The sequence below is a fragment of the Boleophthalmus pectinirostris genome, unplaced genomic scaffold (assembly GCF_026225935.1).
Source record: "Boleophthalmus pectinirostris isolate CB_2022bp ecotype Guang Dong unplaced genomic scaffold, ASM2622593v1 HiC_scaffold_6, whole genome shotgun sequence".
NCBI classification, from domain to species: domain Eukaryota; kingdom Metazoa; phylum Chordata; class Actinopteri; order Gobiiformes; family Gobiidae; genus Boleophthalmus; species Boleophthalmus pectinirostris.
In genome coordinates this window covers 17,474,039-17,499,246 of record NW_026571447.1, presented here as the reverse complement: position 1 = coordinate 17,499,246, position 25,208 = coordinate 17,474,039, and the positions used below count along the sequence as shown (strand labels likewise).

General features: G+C 38.2%; 1 protein-coding gene and 1 pseudogene across 1 annotated transcript in view; both read left to right on the top strand.

The window, feature by feature from the left end:
• Positions 1-25,208, top strand: part of ldlrad4b (low density lipoprotein receptor class A domain containing 4b) — a 332,819-nt gene that overhangs the window by 208,181 nt on the left and 99,430 nt on the right. The window lies entirely within an intron of this gene.
• On the top strand, positions 12,919-13,036 carry LOC129411931 (5S ribosomal RNA; annotated as a pseudogene).

The following is a 25,208-nucleotide window of genomic DNA, read 5'->3' as shown; positions in this document are numbered from 1 at the left end:
AATAAAAGTGATGCTAGAAGCCTGCACTCTGTATATTTTACTGGGATGGTAATTGAAAATTTACATATCCATCACTACCAATCACTGTTTTTTATTATTCAACGGATTCCCAAGCGACATATGTATTGTAAAACTTTCCTTATGTTTACTTTGTTTATTGCTAACAGAAATCGTATCACAAAACAAAACAAAAACTGCCCTTGAACCACTAACTACAACTTGTGATAAATGTCCTAAAACTTTTCCTGGTTGTCCTATGTTGTGCGTGTGTCTGAAGCGTGGCAGGGACATTATACCAGGAACATGAGCTGATCAATAAAGTTCATATTAACAGTAATGATTCCCAAATGGGCTTTCTTCCCCATCCATTTGTTATGTCTGACTCCAGAGGCCAATGCAGATAAAAGGGGAGATTAGTTTTTGAGGCCACTTTAAGGCAGTTGGAAGTATGTGATTCTACGGCTAGTTGGAAAGTTCAGAGGCTGATGATTGAGAGCTTGTGTGCTTGTATGTATGTGTAGTTGATCTGCTCAAATTTAACACACACACAAAAAAAAATCCTCTCCCAGTAATATTATGTGTATTTATTGATATGCAATGATTACCTAACTTTTGTAGTAGAGCACTTTGTTGCCTTGATGTGAATGGCATTCCTTCACATAGGATGGTCCAAAATGTATCTATCACAAGCAGGTTATCTGCCTGTGATACAGGTTATTTCTCTCTCTCTCTCTCTCTCTCTGTGTGTGTGTGTGTGTGTGTGTGTGTGTGCGTGTGTGTGCGTTCATATGTGTTTGGGTGGGTAATGTCTTACTGTGGACAGTTCCACAGTAAGACATTCAGTAAACACCTTCACTGCTCCACTAAGACAAGCAGGTAGGACCCTCTTCTCATAAGGAAAGTTACAGAGTGGTTCTTTAAGGCTGGTAGATTCATTCAACTTAAAAAATCCATTTTAACTGCATAGTTTAAATGGACATTACAATCCTGTTCGCTGCCACATTCCAAATAGGAAGTGATCATGGAGGCACTTTCAGCTCCATCGACTTACATTACACTGAAAAATTGTCACTCCATAAATACTCTAGTGAATTTGGGTCTTAAAATGTTTGTAATAACCCTCTCTACTTAATCCTGGTGTTTTCATGCTATTTTGTCTGTAAATAATTTCCTATTGAATCAATTCCTATTCCTATTCCTATATGGAACTAACTCCAAATTTGTTCCTATAACAGCCTTGTGAGCTTCATTTGACTGGAGCTCAACACTGTGAGTGACATCACTCTCCATTAGTCCACTTCTTTATACAGTTTATTGTAAGTTTACATTCTTACAAAAGTTTTCTTGGTGGTACAAAAGAGTTGTCCAACAAATGCATTGTTTATAGAACTTTCAGTCAGAAATCAGTTAGTAAGTTATTGCTAGTATAGGAACTGGTTTTAAATTCACTGATCACTATGTAGCTAAGGCCATGTATTGATTGGAAAAGCATACATATTTTAAAGCCACTCGTTCCTACTTCTACTTTAAACTTTGATAGTGCATATTTGATCAAACTGATGTAAGTTGAATGATGTTCTGAGATGATCCAAATAGCCCGTTCTCATTTATTGTATCTCAATTGATCTATTGCACTGCAGCACGTCTTGACCACAGCATGGGGCTCTCATTAAATGAATTGGCTCCAAAGGTAAACCTAAATGCACCCTATGTGTATACATTTGAATAATTAAACAGCTTTCATTACATAAAGTGTATGTGGTTGTCAGTTATGGCCTGTGCTCATATCTTACAGTACACAAGACTCCCGGGTAAACTGCTGACTCTGTTGCTCCAATTGATTGTGAAATGAACTTTTTAGCGTGACAGCCAAGCGCACCTCCTGTCTGTGGCGCCGATGGGTCAGTTGGAGGAGGAGAGGTGCATGCTGGGATATGTCCTGCTTGGATCCAGACAGTAGCCCCGCCCCCGTGGCCTCGCAGCGGTGCAGCGGGACATTGGTACTGACTCTCCTCACGCACGCAGAGTCCCATGTGTCTGTGAAATCTGTGCTCCGTAAGGGTGTGTTAAAGAGAGGGAGAGGGCTTTGAGCAAGAGATGCTAAATGTAGTAGGTGTTGATCTAAGATGGAGGATTAAAGTTGGTCTGTGGAACTTTCTCGTGGTGGGTCTGCCGTGCCATCTGCTTTTCTCTTTGAAGATGCTGTTGCTTTTCTTGGAATGTCCCAAAATATAGCATTATTGTATTTATGTTGAATTAAATAAATTATTGCTTAAATATATTTTTGTGAGTACTACATAATCTTACTTATAACTTGACCTGGTGGCATCAACTGCTTGTTTCCATAGTGACTTAAAGTTTAAATGCCATACAGTCGAACATTCCATGTAAAGCAATGACATGTCCATGGAGACAAGCAGATGGCAGACCCCCCCCTCCTTTTTTTTTTTAGTCTGAACTCCTCATCAACGCTATGTCCATTGTTATTACCAACTACTTCACTCACTCAATACTACACATGACACTGCTAAAATTAAATATTTTCAAACATACTGCAAAAGATACTTAAAGGTCTTATATTACATGAAAGTGATTCTTGTGAGCTTTAAAGGGACAGTTCAGAATGTGGAACCATAGGACATTTCCTAGTTAGCCAGAGCGTTGGAGACATGTGGAGACACTTTTTAAAATATTCCATCCTGTCCTTGTATTTACAGAGGTCACTGGTGCTAGACTAGTGCATGTCAATGGCCATAGTTAGCCTGCCACTAAAAACAACCACTCTGCAAAGCACCTGAAGCAAATCTGTTATTACGCCAGACTATTGATGTAAATGTCTGTGTTGATAGAATAATGTTGGAAATAAACCTAACCTTGCATCGCATGAATCATCACATGTTGATTGACTATTTTCTGAGCAGCAGCGGAATTTTACTTTGGTGCTAGAAAGGCACTAGGTGATATCAGTCCGCCACTGTTGAACTTTCTGTCAGGAAGTACAACTCGTTGCTGCTGCTTAGACATGAATTCTTCAAATGCCAGGTTTACTTGTATAATTATTCTATCGACATGGACTTTCACATCAACAGTCTGGCATTTTTAGTAGCAGGCTAACTATGGCCATTGACATGTGCTAGCCTAGCACCAGTGGCCTCTGCAAATACAAGGACTGGATGGAATATTTTAAAAAGTGTCTCCACACATCTCTAACACTCTGACTCACTAAGAAAAGAGGTCCTATGTCCAAAATTCCAGACTGTCCCTTTAAGCCCTGTTGTACCCAAAGTTGTGTTTTGTTTCATTCACAAATATTTCAGTAATCCTTGTTTATTTGTCTGTCTTTCCATTTCCAAAGCTCAAAATGCTCTGTTCTTTTGATTTTAGACACATTTTAGCTTTAGTTTAGTATAGATTGGCAAATCCAGGGCCATGACATCACAGGTGGAACAGAGTGTTTTCTGTTTGAGAGAAGAACTCAGCCTAAATATGCAGGATTTATGTGTTGAACATGTGTGAATGAAGCAAAACCCAACTCCAGGTATGTTTTTGATGAGGAAACAACATTATAACATAGATCAGAAAAAGGTGTAATAGAGGCCCTTTAAATATGACATGATAATCCTCCATTTAAATTATCAGTATACCAACAAGAAGCCATTAACACCTATAAACTATATTATTAGAGTCACAGGAGCTTCTCATGACCCTTCAGAACATGTGCTGGGAATCTCATTATCCCCATGAGTGACCATACAGCACACCTTAAATCTGGAACAGCGTCTACAGCGAATCCACAATGACTTCAACACAAGTTAGTCATCAGTATCCGACCTCACACCTCGCCCCAAAGTAGGCTACTTGAACTATAGAACCATGGGGAGACAGGAGCAGTAGATAGGGGTAAAAATAGACAATAAAAAGCTTATAAAAATATGAAAAAATGAAACAAAAGAGAGATAAACAGACAGACAGTTTTACCCAGGCAGCAGCACATTGGAGTTGCATTTTGGAAACTGGGTCATTGTTCCTCCCACTCAGCCTGTCTGATCCTCCACATAGGCCAGCGCTTTATTTATTTCATTTTTTTCATCGAATAAGCACCTCTCTCGTCTCCTCTTTTTTTTTCTTTTTTTGGTTGAGAAGGAAAAGAGTCAAGCGTTCCCAAATCCAGACAGACGTGACACCGAGGATGAAAGAAGTGCTGTCATCAAACAATACTAGTCTGAGGGGCTGGGGCGGTGAGGTGGGGCTTAGAAGGAGAGATTTGGGGGTTTGAATGTTGTGGGTCACATGTTGGGGTCTTAAACCTGAAATAGACTGCCATTACCCATGAATAAGATGTTTTGTAGTTCTTTTCTATTCATGAGTTTCAGCATTCTGGCATTGGCAACATTTTGAGGACTTTCCACAATTCAAATGATAGTATATTTTGGTTTAAATTATCAATTGCCATGGCAGCAGTCCTACTTCTTCATTACTCTGAACCAAATAGCTCCATGTGGATGGAAGATAATTTGTTTCATCAGATTTTGAATTTTAAATGCCATTGAATTTCTCACTTCAAATGTTTTAACTCTGAATGAATTATTTTTATTCAGAATTTTACTTACTGAAATTTGAAGTGTACATTTTCAAAATGTTTAAAATTCATTATTTAAAAAAAAAAAGACCTTTTATATATTCAGCACAAATATTTTTAAACCCTGACATTCAACTGTCAAAATTCAGAGTGTAAAATTTAGAGTGAAAAAAAATTGTAGGAAAGATCCAAGATACTGAGGTGATTTTTAATTTTAATTTAGTAGCAAGCAGGAAATGGTGTAGTGAACCATCTGATTGGTAAGAATTGGCCTCATCAAAACCTCATCTCTTCCATTATCTTCAAATTATCTTTCATACATGTGTCATTATCTGCTTGTCTCAATAAAGATACATTTAATTCTCTATTGTGGAATTTTTAGGCAAAGTTATCAAGACCATGGTGTGCCCTTTACCCAAAAAAGTTACATAGTACTGCTTTGAGTTTCCATGCAACAAATACTTGGAAAAATCATTACAATTCTCAACTCTAGACTTGAACAAGAGCATGATCTCTGAGTCTTACTGGCTCAGAACTAGAGATTTGGGGTTTTCAATGTTGCGTGTCACATGATGGGGTCTTATACCTGTGCAATGACCTGTGAATAAGCAGCATTTTAGTTCCTTTCTGTTCAGGGGTTTCAGTTTTCTGTTACTGTCCACTGTTCAAAAGATATAATATTTTGGTTTCAATGTCACCAGTCCTAATTTGCCATCATTCTCAAAGCCATAGATGCACATAGCTCAATCTAGAGTGACATGTTTCAAATTGATTATCCTTTTTCTTTGTTTTTTATTTATTGTTCCCATGTCAATTTTTGCCTTTTTATTAAATGCATGCAGTCTGACAAGTGTGGATTAATATTTTGTAGCAACCCACTTCAATTTTAACTCAGTGTTTATAAATAATGAGCTCTCTTCTTGTCTTCAAAAGTGGTAAACAGGCATGAATAAATATTCAGACGAAAGAATTTAAAGTTTTAAAATGGGGGCGTCAATGAAGTTTATGCGAAGAGCGGGATACCACCCAACAAACCTTCAGATCAGTGGATAAACACTCTACCAACTGAGGTATATTGCTAAAAATACATGGAAAAACATGCATTCTTAAAGCAGGGTCACCTCTCCACAGATTTGACCTGTAACCCAGTGACCCAGTAGTATCATCTGCTCGTCTCCATGAAGATATTTTTAATTACATACTGTGGAATATGCAGACATGGAGCAGTCACATCTCCATGGAGACACGAAGGTGGCAGACACTCCATTAGAAAAGTTGCATAGGAAGCCAAATATAATTGTAGACTCGAACAATGATATCATCCGTGAGTCCAGCATTACATTGCATCGGTCAGCTTACATTTATCATAGTGGTCACTCCAAAAGCTGTCTCGAACACGTCCAGCCCCTCTCCTCTCTTTACAAACGACTTTCCTCTGACAGATGAGCTTAGGAGTGGCTCTAAATCTCCTGCCTGTGCGTATTGACATAGCTCCCATTGAATTACACAGTGTTCATTATGTATTATGTATTCATCAGTAATTTCACAGGAGAAGGTGTGACGCGTTGCCACGGTACAGCTCCGAGGGACGTACATAAGCACATACACATGGAACCACCAAGAGCCACCCAGACAGGAAGGGCAGAGAGGAGCACGATCTGCCATAGACCATGAGTAATCACTGCTAACGGAGCCAGAGCCAGAAGCAGCACACAAGAGGAGGGAGGGAGAGAGGGGGCTGGACGAAGAGGTGGAAGTGGGGGATTTGAAGAGGATGGAGCACATGATGAAGGCAGGAAATGGACTGAAAAAGGCAGGAGAAGTAGAGGAGGTGTGGAGGAGTAAATGATGCTAAAATGAGAGGAACAGACTTATGGAAAACTATTATATCATGTTTTACAAGTTAGTTTTAGATGTTGTATTTATTTTCAGTGTTACCTAAGTTGTAGTAGAATCACCGTTCACGTCTCAACTGTACTTCCTACCTTGTAACTACCGTCTGGTGCAGTGGTGGAAGATAATGAAGTAAAAGTAGTGAAATACTTTACTTAAGTATGGATTTGATCTGTATCGACTTTAGTTAAGTCGGTTTTAAGGTGAATACATTTTACTTTGCTACATTTTTGAACAGGACTGAAAAGCAAAAAGTATTTTTCATTATTGTTTGAGGCTTGCAGAAAAGGCTGTGGGTTTATTTTTAACACGTTAATAGTTTGAGCAAACAAAAAAACACAAATTAAAAGAAAACCAATTGAACAATTTCTATTGAACAACATTTTGCACAAATCTTTATCAAATATCACTACATTTTGAAGCCTTGTAAGATTTCAATATTACTACTTTACTACTACTAATAATAATAGTTTTACTTTTTAGTACATTTTTAAACTGGTACTTTTTCATGTGATACTTTTACTTTTATTTGAGTATTTTTTTTGCTACAGTATTTCTACTTTCACTTAGGTAACACAGTCGAGTACTTCTTCCTCCACTGGTCATGTGCCTGCACCTCTAGCTAATCACAACTAGTTACTTATTAGCCTCAATCACAATCATCATCTCAAGTAATTCTCATAAATGCACTCCTCTTTCCCTCCACTGTCTGTAGCCACTATGCCCAAACCCTCATGCTCCACCCCAACCTCTCCATCTTCTCTTCTTCACAACCAGGCACCAGACTCTTCTTCTTGAATGAATTCCATCTCAGCATCAAGTTATTTATTAATAATCACAGCTGTTGTTTATGAAAATATCTATCTACTTTTAGCTCTGTAAATTATTTTATTCACACAATTTTTTTTTTGTCCATATTACATTTGTGCTCTCTCTTCCTACAAAGTAGTATGTGCCTACTTTGTTATAAAAAATATGACCATTTTCAATTTTAACTCTGTTCCAACTGGCATTTTTACAAAGCTGATATACACGCTCCAGTATTAAAGACACATTCTGTCTGCTGTATAGGGACGTAGGTGGGTGGGCATAGGTGAAAACAGACATTTTCACTCAAGCCTCAAATGCAGCAGAATATAGGATTAGCCAAACAAGCATGCATCAATTTAAACGCAGCTCTGTGTAGACTAGTGATATGGGAGCACCATTGTTTGGCTACGTTCACACTGCAGGGTTTAATCCTCAATTCTGGATTTTTTTGTGAAATCCGTTGTTTTTTTTGTTTTTTTTTGAGAGGTCGTTCACATTTCCAGTTAAATGTGACTTGTATGTAATCTCCAGTGTGAACTTTAAACGCCTCAAAAGTGGCCCACATGCGCACTGGAGGACACGACGATGTCACATGCAGCGAGTGTGCTCAGTGTTTATGGAAGTTGCCTCAACATGGATGCTAGCATTGAGCACCTGGAGATTTTAAAGTTGCTGTCATACTGGAGCAGAACATGTACAGCTTATTTGTTTTAAGGAGGAGATTGAGAAGGAGAAGTACAAGATTTTTGTCCATGGCATTTTGTGGGGCAGTGGCAGCAATGTTCATAGAAAGGAACGTGTGAGTGTGGAGTTACAGACAAGAGTGATGGGATTGCTAAGTGCTTCGCTGCTTCACTGACTCGGAGTTCATACACAATTTTTGTATGACGAGAAGAATGTTTGTGTACATTTGTGAGTACCTACTTGTAGCACCTTCGCGGGAGGAAACATGTCTGCGGTGGCCTATTTCAGTGAGCAAATGCGTCGGCGTTGGGCTATATTGGCTTGCAACAGGTTCTTGTTGCTGCACAATAACCAACCTAGGTCAAATGAATGCGACCTGATTCAGACTGATGTCAGATGTCAGAAGGTCAGATATGTTATCAGTTGATATTGGTTTTATGAGCACATATCCAAGTGGCCTGGGTCACATTTGAAAAAATCGAATCTGTGTCGTTCAGATTGTCATTAAAAGATCAGATACGGGTCGCATAGGGGCGAAAAAATCTGATTTGGGTCACTTCAGGTTGCAGTCTGAACGTAGCTTAAGATGACTAAAATAAAGTAAGTAGCGTTTTCATTTACATGTCCCTTTTAAAGAAGACATATATGAATATAAACAAATCTGCTGGTAGGAAAACTGCAGGCCAAATGAGAACTAATTATTTCCCTTTATGGTCCATCACCGTAAACATCATCACAATAAAATGCCCTTACTATGGATGGCTGCAGATCATGCTAGCAAGTAGAGGATTTTTTACATTTGTGCCAAAATCAATATGCAGTGCTGCCAAATCCTATATGTATCACTAATTAAGAAAATAAAATTATAGAACGAAGTAAAGAGCAGTGTGCATGTATCGTGATGGTGAAAAGGTCTTGAATAAAGAGAATAAAGATTACTCAGACATGCATGAATCACACAAAATACAACTTGGAGTGTGTACATGAGAAGGGAAAACAATTAGAACATTTTAAAATTTTCCTTTTAATCTTAGTTCTGAGCCTGAATAAATAAAACATGTATTCTTTAATAAGGGCTCTGATCACTTCTATGTAAAAAGACGTTACCTGAAACAACCTTTATTCATGTTTTTTACCACTATTTCTTCCGTGGCTCAAAAAGGCCATACTTGTGAATGAGTGTGAAGGAGTAAGGGGGTGGTTCCAGACACAAACATGAGTCGAACAAGCGCTCACTTACTCTGAGTCAGTCTTGGTCAGATCGTAGTCACCACGGCGCCCAGGGTCCAGTCTGTCAAACACTCTGCTGCTCCATTCCAAAAGGTTGACTCAGCTTCATTTGAAACAGCTTAGTTATTTTGATATTTCTTAGTAGCCCGTGCCCACGCTACAACTTTCTGATAGACTGACCTATTTTGAATAACATAAATCTTGAAATATGTAGTATTGTTGGGGCTTTTAGGAAAATTATTTCTGTAGCCGTAAAGTGAGGCGATGATGTCATGGTCAGGTCTGCGTTAGATTTGACTGTAAAGTTTCCTAACTGGGGGTACGTCATTTGCCTGTGTCTTGAATATGTAATTGCTTTGCTATCAATGTTCTGGTATAAATAAATCTTTCTTTTTTTTTTCCAATTACAGTCAAACACCTGTATGTCTACATGGAGATTAAGTTTTATACCATTTTGTGGAACATTCCAGCATCTCCAAATGGCGGTTTTGGACCCTTCACATAAAATGTACATTACCAGTCAAAATAATGCAAATTAGTTTTTGTTTTGTTTTTTATTAAATTGACCACCTTTTGCATTTATCACTGCTTACCCAGACAGGGTAAACCAGGCGAAGGGTTTGTAGTGCTGTCAACAAAGCAAAAGGTGCTACTTTGAGGATTTGAATATAAAAAAATTTAACATTTGACTGCTAGTGTCCATAGCAAAGATGTATTTCTTCTGATCACCCCCCTTCAATTAAAGACCTATTGAATGTTATATCATCTGAGCCCCAACAATGCAGCGGGTAATCTAATAACATAGATTTATATTTCATTCAGATCAAACACTCATAAATATAATTCTATTTCACCTGTAAATAAGTGTGTGTATGTTCTGAGATACCTCCCTGATTAATCAGTGGCATTGTGTTTGATAGTGTTTTTTAAAGAGCAACCTGCAATTGAGAAATATATAGCCTATTTAAGTGGTTTCTGATGTAATTATGTTAATGTTGTTTGAGCATACTAGATGAAATTGGAAAGCAGGGCAGGGGTGGCTCTCACAGTTTTCATAGAGATATTGTTGAATGAACAATGGAACCTCTATCAGAAAAGTTACATAGTGCTCTTTTAAAATACATTGAAGTGCAGGGTTAAAGGGCAGTTTCATTTAACAGACAACATAAGACCATGTACTCAAAAAGCCACAATATTAATTTGAGTTCTTTCAGCACAAAGAAGGTCTAATTACATTAGATTTTCCATGTGGGGACTTTCATTCTGGAGTTTGCATGTTCTCCCTGTGTTGCACTATGTAACTTTTTTGTTGGGGGGCCGTCACAGTCTGTTTCTATTGATATGTCATTGCTCTGGCTGAAATGGTACACAGCATGACATTAAACAAAAAGGCATTCTGACTGTGAGTAGGGTTGCGTCCCAGGTCTGTCCTCTAACTTGGTCTGGTTTGGTTACACAAGGCACCTTTAATCTGGCTTCTCATGACCAAAATCGCAGTTCAAGATCTGGAGATGGTTCCCCCAAGCGCTGCACCGTCATAGATCTGTATATCTGTAACCATCAGCAAATGACTACTTCGGGCATGAAGCGTTACATTTACAGACTTTTGCTCGAATTAGTTGTACAAAGTTGTGCTGCAGTTTGAATCCAGATTTTGTGATTATGGAGGATACTTGTGCCGATCGCTCCAAAGCCTGTCTCTGCAGACTTCTATGCACTTCTAAAGCAGACAGAAGAGAAAAGAGGAGGCAGCTGGTGAAAAGGAACAAAATAAAGAGTCAAGGAGTCTACTGAAACCAAAGATGTTTTCATCATTTGGCCGAAAGTAATTTAGCCAAACTTTTAAAATCTGAAAAATGTGCCTTGTTTTGATGAGTTTGAAGTGGATCGATAGAGACACAAAGCATTCATTGGAGAGAAGACTGGAGTTCAAGGCCTGGTCCAGAGTAGCCCACAGAACAGTCTTTCTTGTGTAGCTTCTCTCAAAATTGCAGCTGTTCAGTTCAGCTTTGACTAACCATGGCCAACTGTACACCCAGACACCAAAAGAAAATCTACAAAAGGTGACATTTTTTGAGAAAGTTTTCAGCTTTTGATTCTTACCCTTCTTCTTTTTTTTCCCCCAAACTGATTTTTGCAAGCATCAAATAAAGCATTCATACTGGAGGTACAAGTTTGGGAGTTGGTAAAAGTAACGGGGAGAAACAGTGAAAGAAGACATAACTTTAGCTAAGCAACTTAACATCAAAGCAAATTCCTAGTTTGTGAATCTCATATTATTGTAGCCACTGCTGCCTGGGGCACACTGATGAAAGTGAGGCTGCCAATCTGCCCCACTGACCACTGCTCTAACCCCTGAGCCACTGTCAGCCCCAAATTTATACCACCTGAACCATTGTCTACTACTGTGTAATTTTTTTTGTTATATTCACACACTAATTATGTGCTTTTATCATTTCTAAAGAATAATTGTGCACATTAACAAAAACAACTTATGCACTGTGAGTTCATGTTTTGAATAGTTGTGGTAACGGGTTAAGGATATTCATTTTTACATAGGCCTATTACAATGTTTTCTAAAGACACTACATTGTATGAGCTCCAATTATTTTTTTATCCTATTTCAAAACTGAAGGACTAATGAATGTCAAGGTCTTTTTTATCGCTTAACTGATAATAACTGAACAAAGTGCATGTTTTTAGTTACAAGTGATTTACTAAAAGACAAAAATATTTTAATAAAAGGACGTTTCATGGACACCACCCACAACAGCACCCTCGCATCTGTCAGAGAAACAAAGGAGGCAAGTCCAGGCCACATTTACATGACAAACTGGGTCCATGGTTTGAGAGGAAGAAAACTATTTAGGGAGACACGAGGACCCTTAGGTGGGCCCCGGACAGGATGGATGCAGTGTAGGCAGAGGTGAGTTATGTTTCTTGAACTTGGTCATAATTATTTTTTGGTGTCTTGCTCAAGGACAACCAACCCTCAGTTTGATAGGTAAATCCACATAGCCTCATTCCCCGTATAGAGTGTCATTATTTAAAATTGCAATACCATAAAACTGAACATGCAGTAAAGTTATATTTTAATCAATGTATGTATTTCATACTATTTTGAACTTTAAAGAACACATTGTGCATTTTCTTTGTGAGTTTAAATCCCTTTTACACAGGATTTTGTTCACCTTGGAATGAGTATTTCACATTTTCTAACTTAAAATAATACATCATTTGGAAAACACACTGTAAACTATACCTCTGTTTCCAATGAGGCATTTATGCATTGGAGTTCCCTCTGCTGTCAGCAGCAGGAATTAAAAATGAAACAAATGAAGCTATTAGGCAACGTGCTTTCTATGCTAATAGAGCCATGTGTTCACTGTGAACACAATTTGACCATAGAGATGGCTTATAGACTTAAAAACTGTGAAGAGGTTATGTTTTTACCTATGACGCAACTATCCAGGCAAAATGCAAACTGAGTATTTTTGAGTGCTCAAAGATGACAACATTGGATAAATGGATTAACTAAATATGTGTGACTGAATCAAAACAACTCGAGGGACAATATGGTTAAAAGCTCAAAAACATAAATTTTGTATTTTTCTATTTTAAGCTGATATATTAAAAATCTTTTTTTCCTTTAAATATTTTACCCTTTTTACCCTTACACATTTTTTGGATTACGAGAATCATATACAAAAACATGTCTCTCAAATGATGGCCATACCAGCTTGTCAAAGCCTGATCCCATCAGATCTCAGAAGCTAAGCAGGCCTGGGCCTGTTTAGTATTTGGATGGGAGACTACTGGGAAAGTCAGGTGCCACAGGGGGGCGACAGTCATAAAAAAAACTGTTGTTGTGTCCTAAGGCAAGGCACTTCACCCACATTGCCTCATATGAAAGTGGTGTGTGAGTGAGTGATGGTGGTGGTTCGAGGGGCCGATAGCGCAGATTGGCAGTCTCGCTTCTGTCAGTCTGCCCCAGGGCAGCTGTTGCTACAATAGTAGTTTACCACCACCAGGTATGGAGTGAATGAATAATGCTCTGTAAAGTGTCTTTGAGTGTCAAAAAAGCACCATATTTAACTGAAGCATTATTATTAAATGTAATAAAATTGATTCCCCTCAGCCTAAAAAAATTAAAAAGAGCTAATGTTCATTTAAGTGAGTACAACCTGTGGTGTCTCCTCTGTTGTCTTAATGCGTAGACATCTGTTTCATTTGGACAATGTTTGCTAGTGGCATGTCTTTTGTCAAATATGGGATTTAAACTTCATCAGGTTATTGTCTCTGGTGAGTTCTGAGTAAATGCAATTAGAGAGGGGGGCTGCTGCGCTCATGTCTGTGCTTGTATTGTCTAACTGTACACTTCTCAAATGCGTGTATGTGTGTGTGTTTGTATATGTGTGTATGTCTGTCTGAGTGTGTGTGTTTGAGTATGTGTGTGTGTACGGATGTGTGTGTGCATGTGTGCACCTTAATCCCCAGATTGCCAAAGCTGAGGGTTCAGACATACGCTGGTATAATCTAATCCTATCATCAGTGTAAACCCTGTCTGCCTGAAAATGCTCATTCACACATATTTCAGAAATATGAAAAAAAGAACATCCGATGGTCTCCTGTATAAAGCTAAGACAAACCTCTGGGCTAAAATATATGACTCAAAGGACAAATCTCTTCAGTGCTGTGTTAGCCCTACTGGATAATATGTTCTATAGTCTATTATCTGGGTTTAGAAATTGGACATTCTGGGCTCCAGAGTATCCCACTGGTAACACTTACAACATAGCAAAGAAACTGGTCCACTGTGTCAACTTTTCAGTCCTATTTTGAAGGTCCCATATTATGCAAAACTGACCCTTGTGAGCTTTAAAAGATGTTTGAATGTTGTTATCGCCTCAAAAAGTCTGTCTACATCTCCAAAGCTCAAAATGCTATGTTCCACCTTGTGATGTCATGAAGCCCTAGTTTTCAAGTCAGCCTTTTACCTTTATTCAAAAGAGATTGTCAGTTACAGGGCTAAAATAATCCAAGTGATTCTAGTGAAGGTGTATGGAGTTTAAAAACACCCAGTGGAGCAGTTCTTGTATTACTACAGTATCAGAAGGCAGCACAGTGTTTTGAGCTTGTGATGAGGAAACAACATCATAACATAGATCAAAAAATAGTGTAATATGGGAGCTTTAATTGTATTGTTAGCTCTAAATTACTATTCTGCGTTTGACCCTTCTTTCAATACCACGGGGGGCAGCCCATGAGGAACGACCACTTTTCCACACCCGCTCACCCAGCTCCAGGCCTTGAGCTAGGCTTAGTCAGGACCACCTTAACAAGAAGATTCTGTGCATGTTTTAGGTTGATAGGGGACTCTGAGTGCCCGGGGGAACCCACAGACACGGAGAAACATGCAAACCCCACAAAGTCCCCACACTGCCTGGAAACTTTTTACTGTGAGATAAGAGCCACTCACCATGACACCACAGTACATGTACATTTTAGTTTTTAGGCAGCATACTAAATAGGTTACTTTATAGAAGAGCCTCATCATTAACAAAACTGAGAACTGCATAAATTATTTTGATATTTGGATTTGTTTAACCATTCCCAAAAACTGAAAACATAGCTGCTCTCTATCATGGACACTCCTGCTCACCCACTGCACCAGACTATAGAGGGACAGAGGAGCTCAATCTCCAACAGGCTCCTACAGCTCCACTCAAACAGTGAGAGATACAGGACTACATTCATACTATAATACTCCCTACAACTGTACAACAACTCATTCTTATGTAACAGCTAATACTCCCTACAACTGTACAACAACTCACCTTTATGTAACAGATAATATTCCCTACATCTGTACAACAACTCGTCCTTATGTAACAGTTAATACTCCATACATCTGTACAACAAATTACCCTTACGTAAGAAATAATACTCCCTACAACTGTACAACAACTTGCCCTTATGTAACAGATAATATTCCTTATAACTGTACAACAACTCACCCTTATGTAACAGATAATACTCCCTACAACTGTACAACAACTCACCCTTATGTAACAGATAATACTCCCTACAACTGTACAACAACTCACCCTTATGTAACATAATACTCCCTACAACTGTACAACAACTCACCCTTATGTATCAGATAATACTCCCTACAACTGTACAACAACTCACCCTTATGTATCAGATAATACTCCCTACAACTGTACAACAACTCACCCTTATGTAACAGATAATACTCCCTACAACTGTACAACAACTCACCCTTATGTATCAGATAATACTCCCTACAACTGTACAACAACTCACCCTTATGTAACAGATAATACTCCCTACAACTGTACAACAACTCACCCTTATGTAACAGATAATACTCCCTACAACTGTACAACAACTCACCCTTATGTAACAGATAATACTCCCTACAACTGTACAACAACTCACCCTTATGTAACAGATAATACTCCCTACAACTGTACAACAACTCACCCTTATGTACAGATAATGTTCCCTACAACTGTACAACAACTCACCCTTATGTAACAGATAATACTCCCTACAACTGTACAACAACTCACCCTTATGTAACAGATAATACTCCCTACAACTGTACAACAACTCACCCTTATGTAACAGATAATACTCCCTACAACTGTACAACAACTCACCCTTATGTAACAGATAATACTCCCTACAACTGTACAACAACTCACCCTTATGTATCAGATAATACTCCCTACAACTGTACAACAACTCACCCTTATGTAACAGATAATACTCCCTACAACTGTACAACAACTCACCCTTATGTAACAGATAATACTCCCTACAACTGTACAACAACTCACCCTTATGTAACAGATAATACTCCCTACAACTGTACAACAACTCACCCTTATGTAACAGATAATACTCCCTACAACTGTACAACAACTCACCCTTATGTAACAGATAATACTCCCTACAACTGTACAACAACTCACCCTTATGTAACAGATAATACTCCCTACAACTGTACAACAACTCACCCTTATGTAACAGATAACCCTATGTCCTATCAATCATTATATTTTTCCTTATGACCTATTGTATATAGCTGTGATATATTTGTATTGCTGTATTTTTCTCTATGTATCTTTTGTTATTTGTGCTACTTATTTTTGACTTATTATTGCCATTTATATTGTTGCCCTTTGTTATTATAATATATATGATATATATATGATTGATATGTGAGCTAATGTGTCCCAATAATTTCCCTTGTGGATCAATAAAGTTTGTCTAAATCTAAGAAATTGAGAACTGAATTAAATTATTTTGGGGATTTCTTATTAGTTAATTCTTATTAATTATTAGGATTTCTTGAACCATTCCCAAAAGATTGAAAATATGGTACATGGTAGTATGTTCTAATTTTGTATATATATATATATATATTCTCTAAACCCATAGTTGACACAAAGTACAGTTCAGTGAAATATGCCTGAACATTGATTGTATTACATTACATTGAGTCATGCACTTTATCTTTGACTTGCTGCTGTTCCTTCACAGAAAACATGAAATCCACAAGAGAAAGTGCTGAGATGAAACACAGACAGCTGCCTCACATCATTTCAATGGTACAGAGAGAGACACAGAGAGAAAGGGAAAGAGAGAGGAAAAGAGAGAGCGCGCGCTATAATGAGCGATTTGCCAGGTGTGCTCAGGAGTTTAACACACTTCTTTTATATTCATCTCACATTGTCATCCAGCCAACTCCAACCAACAAAACTTTCAATCGCTCCTTTCATTCGAAGGGACAACTGCCGCTATTATCCTCATTTCGACTATATAAATTGCTGTCAAGCTTCAAAAAACAACAGAGAAATGGATAAATCATGGCGGTGGAGTGGAGGGGCGACCGCTGGAGTCTCCCGCCTCCTTTGAGTGTGGCAATTTGGACGGAGCATTAACTCTTTGGCCTTTAGACATTTCTGCAGGACAGTGGCACACAGCAGTTTGTCTCCACCAAGTGCTCCATACACACACACTCGCACACCCCCCCACCCCCCACCCCACACACACACGGACACACTGTTGGAGGCTTTCAGTTTTACTCCTTGTTTCGGTTTTGTAGGTTTCAAAAAGTGGAGGTGTTATAAAGGGTGGCGTATAAAGATGTTATATTGTGTTATATTTCTCTGTGTGTGGATTTTAAACTGGAAGGCGTTTTCATTTGAATGGCTTTTCAAAGTGGGCTGATTTTGAATATTACTCTTGCAGAAAAAATATTGTCTTTTTAACTGTAACTTCTTGTATAAAGTAATGTTGGATTTTATTAAACCAATACCTTTTTCAACTTCATTTGTTTATTTTAGCTCAGTACCAGAACAAATTATTGCTGGCTTTTGTTTTTTTACACTTGTGAAGTAAATGGTTTGTGTAGAATATATTTTACTGGTTAGTCAGTCCCTCCTACTTTCAGTTTGAATGCAAAAACGATCCTGAACAGACCATAAAGTGAGTCAAATAACAGTTGGAGCATGCCAATCATAGCCTGTTATTTGTAGTATGTACCCATCAACTGAAAGAAATCTGCTTTTTAATATTTTCATATCATTAGTTAAGTTAGAGTTAAGTGCTTCGCCTGCTTCGTGTTGTTTCTCAGCTTTTTGTGTTATTTTTTTTCCCTGTTTTTACTCATAAGCAGCAATGTTTGTTTCGTTGAAGTGGACATCATGCTCATCAGACATTTTGGATACAGGATATGATTCCAGACCCAAGGCTGAAAAAGTATCTGGTCTTGGCTTGTCAGACAAAGACTATATATCCACTATACAGCTATACTATACCAATTCTACACTAGTTAGTATCATTAATAACAGTATGATAGCTGCTTCTCACATATAGTTCATGAAGAGTTAACAACACAGAGGCTTTTACCGCCCTCCTTTATCGCAGACGTCTTTAGCACCAGAGCATCAGATAAAAGACACATTAACAAACGAACATGACAAACTATCTCTGTACAAATCTATTAGCATGACCAATGTTCATGTTGGACATTTGTCATTGAGTGGAGATAAACATTTGTTGACAAACTGCAAATGTCTAATGGCATAGAACTAAATATTCCTAAATATGTTGCAGTGTATTAGAGTTCACTGGTGACTATTTCAGCAGCTGTGAGCTTATGCTGAAATGTAAAGAATGTGCTTTGACTAAAGGGTCAGTGTAATCCCTCATACATTTAGGAATGGTCCATAGTAGGAATGGTTTTTAATGTAGTCACCTGGACCCTGTTTTTGAAATTGAGACATTTTGACTGCCATTTGGAAGTCATTTTCAACCTCAGGCGATTCGAATAAAGTCTTTCTGCCTCATCATTTTCATCAACAGCCAATGTGCTAAACAATCAGAAAGTCTCAACCTGAAAAGAGAGAGTTTGAAAACAAGTTCTTGACCTTACAATGCTCGCTTTGTATGGTCCACAGAGTTCAGTTCCCACAAGTCAATAGAACTATTTAGCTGCTGTTAACCTGCGGGTGTTCTCAACTCATTACATTAAGCCTGGTTTGGTGCTCTGGTGAGGTAGCGGTCCTTGAATGCTCCGCTTTTACCAGTAAACTTGTCTACACACTGTCACCTGCTCTGACCGGACTAAATCAGGATTAGGAGTGAGGTTATCTCACCCTAACTGCCCTGCTCTGGGACAGCCCTGCCGAGTGACCTGGCCTTACTCTTCTCTGTGCGTTTGTGTGTTGGGACTCTCATTAGCTCCGGGTTAAAGGAGGGACGTCCTGCTGCTGACAGGTTTATTAAATATCTAAGGGCCCCACAGTGAAGCGGGCAGGGAGGGAGACCCCTACTGCTCATGTAATTAATGTGAGCGCTCAATGCTCATGTTTGGACCCTCTGTGTGACTATATTTGTTAATGACTTTGTATGTGTGCTTGTGAATGCGAGAGGGCCGGGACATGGGGTATACTTGGGGCTATACTTGGGGACTGTAGGCCTGGCTCAAACCGTCCTGCTGGGAGAGGGATAAAGAGAGGAGAAGACAAATGGTAAGTGAAGATCGTGATGGAGAGAATGGAGGAGAGGGAGGTGATTGATTGCAGAAGCTGCGTTGGCTGTGGACCAGATTGGGCTCTTTCGAAAAACAGCAAAACAAGTCGGTTCACAGCTGAGAAGTGGATCATTTACGCTCACTCTGATGCCTCTCATGTAATGCTCCTCATTTATTATGATGTTTTATCCTCTCCGAGTGTTGGAGGAAGTTTCTCCGCTCCAGTCTTCTACCACAGTGACCGAAAATGGGCTGTTAAACTCTGCTGTTGATGTTTGGGAGGTTGAGAATGTTTTTCCAGCTTGCTTTTGTGGACATAGAGATGGATGGTGAATGATCAGGCAGCTGCCAGTCAGGGAAATACAGGATGTACTGAGAGAAATGTAGACTGTATTTATTAGTACAATATTTTTTCTGCAGATGTACTCTGTAACTTCTGTTGAGAGGTTCATCATGTATATAGATTTTCATTCAGGCTTCTCTACAAGAAGCTTCTGAGTTTGATTCCCAGGCCTTTCTCTGTGGAGTTTGCATGTTTCTCCCTGTGTCTGGGTGGGTTTCTTCCTGGCACTTTGGTTTCCCCCATCAACCTAAAACATGCATGATAATGTAGTCCTGACTAAGCCTGGCGCTGGAGATGGGTCCCCGGGCGCCCACTGCTCCTGACAGGTTGCCCCAGTAGCATTGAAGGATGGGTCAAATGTAGTGGACACATTTCCCTATGAGAACAATAAAGAGTGCCTACTGTATAATCTAAACTGTACATTGAATATAACAAATTTAACATATTTAATATCTGTATGCATATTTAGATTCTCACCAGCCATCTTTTAAATTGGCCAGTGGCTTCAAAGTTGCAACAGGTGCATGTAAGTTTAAACCTGAGCTCACACTCAGCCGTCCTCCTGCTGACACCAGGATATGATAACATGGCTACATCATATTCTATGTAGATGATGTCCGCACAGATGCTCGGGGTTTGATTTATAGAGGCCTCTTCGGTTTCACTCCAGTCACACATGTAATTATACTCTCACGGCAACTGCGCGGCCTTACTGCAGGTCACATCTCATCCAACATCCAACTTTTGTAGAAATACTTACGGGACCTCTTTTTCAAAATACTAATTTAATGAATAATGTTTAATGAACTGTAAATGGCACCATATTTGTGTAGAGGTTTAGGTAAAACTGTTTCAACTTGTGTGTATGAAACCTTTTGGTTGTGACAAATGCATCTGCGCAATATTATGTAACTTTTCTGGTGGAGTGTCCACCACTTGCTTGTCTCGAGATGTTATTGCTTTGCCTGAAATGTGCAGGCATTAAACTTATCTATTTCCATGGTGACAAGTTTAATAAGAATGCATATTTTCAAGGAATTTTCTTCAGCATTAAAAACCTGTTTGCATAAATGCTGGATTAGATGCCATATTATGGAACATTCCAATCAATCTCCAAGGAGTCAAGCAGGTTGCAGATCCCCACCAGAAAAGTTACGCTGTGCAACTTTAAATGAAAAACGTCATTATGCACAATTTACTTTTATATAATGTATAATGTTGTGTCTTCTTCAAAAACATGTCCTTTGTTTTGCACATTTTCATAATCTTAAAATATTGGACATGCCTTTTCTTAATCGTAATATTGAGTTTAACAAAATCCTAGTAAGAACACGGTGCTATATTAAACTAACACATGTTTGCCAGGGGTCATCCCGGCAGTGCCAGAATGCCCCACCATGACTGTCGTTATTGCTTAATTAAAAGAGGATTTGTGTTTTTTAGCCTGCCACATGTCCAGATAATACTGATCAGATTATAACAGACATGTGTGCAAAATTTCGAATCTACTCTTGTTAACAAACTACCCACTGTCCCTGTTTTCACATTTGCAAGCCTGTCTGTCTAGAGTTTCAACACTAAAGGCAAGATCACAACAAAAAGCCCATGCATGGATGTCTTTCAAAATTGCGGTGGAAAAAAAACACATGAACCGTGCTGGCTAGGTTGATTATTTGGTCGGAAAATTGTGAATGACGGGGTTGGACAGTGGTGAAAAGAGACAGAAAATGAAATGATGACATGGGCTGCACTACCACCTGCACGCACAAACACACACACACATGCATACACACACATACACACACACAGACAGACAGAGAGAAGCGCCAACAAACCAATCAGTTTCTGGGAGGAAGCAGCCTCTCTCTGGTGTCACTGGGCAGACAACACGATCAAGTACACAACTCACACAACACATGTACACAATCCCGGCACTAGATACACAAAATCAGACAAGTTTGACTAAATCCACTCTCAAAGCGTTTGCCGGTGCACTGCCAAAAAATGGTGCTGCGGCTGCACTCATAGACAGACTTGGATACAACAGAGACGGAAATGTAGTGACTGTTTGAATTATTCAGTGTTCATGTGGGAAAATGAGCAAAACATGACATTGTACTTTTATCTATTAGAGGAGCGTCATACATTTAGCAGGATTTTGAATATTTTCTTAAATGTTGGTTATGATCTGGCTGTTCATCTACACATCTTCTGCTGACCTGCTAGGTGGAGTAGCAGTCCAAATAGAGGTGTCCAGACTCCAGCTCCCCAGACGCTTCCCTTCACGAAACTGGGAGAGTTCCTAGACAGTCTTTCTCTTGAAACACGTCTCCTCAAGTGACTTCTTCAATGAAATATATGGAACACAAAAACTCCACTTTCCCAAAAACATTTTTGTTGTTTTTAAAAATTGTGAGAAAATGTGTCAGGCATTGTACTACTTTAAAGACTTTCTCAATTCTCTGAAGACATGTAGTGGTGCATATATTTTCATCTTGAGAAGTTTGGAATTTTGTTTTGCATAGAGATAGACACTGATTGGTTGGTCAATATATCAGGATATTCTTTCCACTTTCTTGTCTGCCTCTCACCCTTAAATCTTATACATATGTCAGTATTTAGTCTGGGCCAGCCAGCTGCTTAAAGGAACTACATAAAACATTATTAACAATTTCATGCAAAAACTCCATTTGAGGGAAAATTATCCAAATATTTCGACCCAAAAATACAAAGCTTATCTGCCATTGTCTGCTCTGGATTCTAAAATATTGGTAATAGCATAAACAATGGAAAAAGCCATATTGGTCATTTTTGTTTGGCATTCTTCTTTTTCCACCTCTTGAGTAGGCCTGTCACGATAACAAAGTTCAAATGCTAAAGAAAATATAGACAATAAGCGATAATATTGAAACAAATTTATGCCACTGTCACAATAACCCAAGAGTAGATTTAAACCACAAAAACTATTCTAAATGTACAATATTGTTGAAATATCATGAGCTGCAATAAATAAACAGCCAAATGAAACACTAGTTGTTAGTTTGCATCTGTAATGAGTCATAGAAGTTATTAATTCAACCTTTTATGGCTCAAATCTTATCATATAGACAAAAAATAACCACAAATTTCCCAGACAATATACACATGATAAAAATATTGTTTCAGCTTATTTTGAATGATGATGATGAAGTCAGTATATGTTTTATATTTATACTTCCACCCGCTCCTTTTCGAACATGTATATAATTCCTTGTTTATAAGGATTACGAATCCTCGTTATTGGTTGGTTTTCTTATGCTTTTTGTTATGTCTTCTACTCATTTTGTGTTTTTATGAATGTTCAAAATAAACAACAACAAAGTCAATATAGTACTTAACATGATGGGCCTACCCTTGAGCTGTACCCAAATACCCCATTCTAAACCTAGCTCAAAAATACTGAAAACAGGCGTTGAAGTATTTGGCCAGCTACTCCGAAACTCTTTACATTTAGCCAAAAGGATTAACTGGAAGTGTGTCCATTGCAGAGGACCAGTGTCACGCTCCTCATTTTTAACTTGTACTATTGAATGTGAGTATCACATGTGGACAATGTGTTTGCCAGTCATATGTAAATGTGGATCGGAGGTGACAGCTCGTGAAGAGGAGTCAGGGCTGATTAAAGAGCAGCATGTTCAAGTGTTTTCCTCTGTGTGGCCCTCTCCATTGGCCAGAGCACCCTCTCGCATTCGTCTTTTGTCTTGTCTCTGAATGGGTACAATCAGTATTCATCTCCAGGTTAAATGAGCCCACAGCAACCACCCAGGAGTTTGCAACCAACCACAGCTCTGTAATCCAAAGATCTTCCCTAAAATATATTTTCGTATGTGGTTTTTGGAGACAGTTTTTGTGTTAATTATTCAGTTAGTGTTAATAAAACATGAACAAATACTTTATAATGACAAAATAGTTTCTTAAGAAAGACTTGGAGTTAGTATGTAATTAAGTAATTACTACCATAACCCTAACTCTTGCACTTAAATTTTAATAAAGTAGTTTATAAACCATATATATATATATATATATATATATATATATATATATATATTTGAATGTTTCTTGTTCATGCTTTTTTTTTTAAGTCTAATGTGTACTTTCTATAAAGTATAATATAAACCCAGTTTTGTATGTACTTGGTTGCATATACAAACACCTCTAGCATAAATAAAAAATAAATAAATAAATAAATAAAATTGGACTACAGTTTCAAGTTGTAGTAATCAAAAATTCTGTCACAAAAAGTATAACCCAGTGTTTCTCATCCTTGCCATACAAAACAATTATAATATCAATAACATTATATAACATATATATAATATGTGCTTCTCAGATGGTGTCCACTCCACAGCGTTTTTTTGGTCAAAACGGTGAAGTTTTTATTCATTTTAGTCTTTTGGAAAACGATGACATAGCGACCCCATTGTCACCACATGGCCAGAAGAGAATCCTGCTCAGGAAGGACTTTATGTGCATGCGCTCTTTCTAGTATTGTGTGTCCAGTGGCTCTGGCTGTATCCTGTTTACAGCACCACGTAGAGGTGTGGCATATGTATTACGTCTTTTCTTTTTCAGTGCTCCGTTGTCGTGTGGATGTGAATATTTATTGATCTGACACGTATGTGGACGCAATTTTTTTTTCAATCCGCAAAAAAATAAAATAAATTAAAAATAAAGTAGTAATAATAATAATAATAATAATAATAATAATAATAATAATAATAATAATAATAATAATAATAATAATCCAGGAGCGTTGTTGTGTGGACTTGGCCTCAATAAGGACCCCAATAGGTCCCATGACCAGATCTTAAGCAGGACTTAATCAGGTCTTAGTTATGGATGAACCAGGGCTTAACCATTTGTAAGCAAGACTGAATCCAAAGGAGAACAGCAAAGCCTGTATGAGAGGACCATGTACCATCAGTCTTACCTGCACCACAGTTTGAAGGCCATGATATAGCCTCTTTTCCTGGGTTGAATTATGGATGTAGTTATGGAAAATAGTATGTCAATCCAACAGAAATGTATTATATATATCTTAAAATGTGTTTGTTGAGGATTAAGTACCAGATAAATGTGAAATTACTCTAAAATTACCCTCAAAACTGCAGAAATATCACCTTATACCCTCATTTGAAAGTAACACCAAATTCATATTTCACTCTTATTGCTTGACTCAAACAGATAATAGTCCGTCATTTACTTTGCCTGACATGTTGAGACTACACCTGTGCTAGAAACGTCTCAATATTCTTAGAAGATATTCATCATGACATAATAGGGCTTTAAAATAATGCATTTACTACAATCAGTGGAGCAGAAAAGTAAAATAAGTGTCTTCTGTCTCACAGAGGCACCAGTTTGCAGTACAAACTCCTCATTGGACAGCAGTGACCTGAAAATGGCACCATCCCTCATATATAACATCCCTCATTATAGCATAAACAAATGCAATGTGATGACTTTATCTATTATCTTATATCCTGTGCCTGGAGCTGTGCATTATCATTTTCAGGTCAGACCATTTGTGCCAAATTAAACACCTGCCAATGCAACGC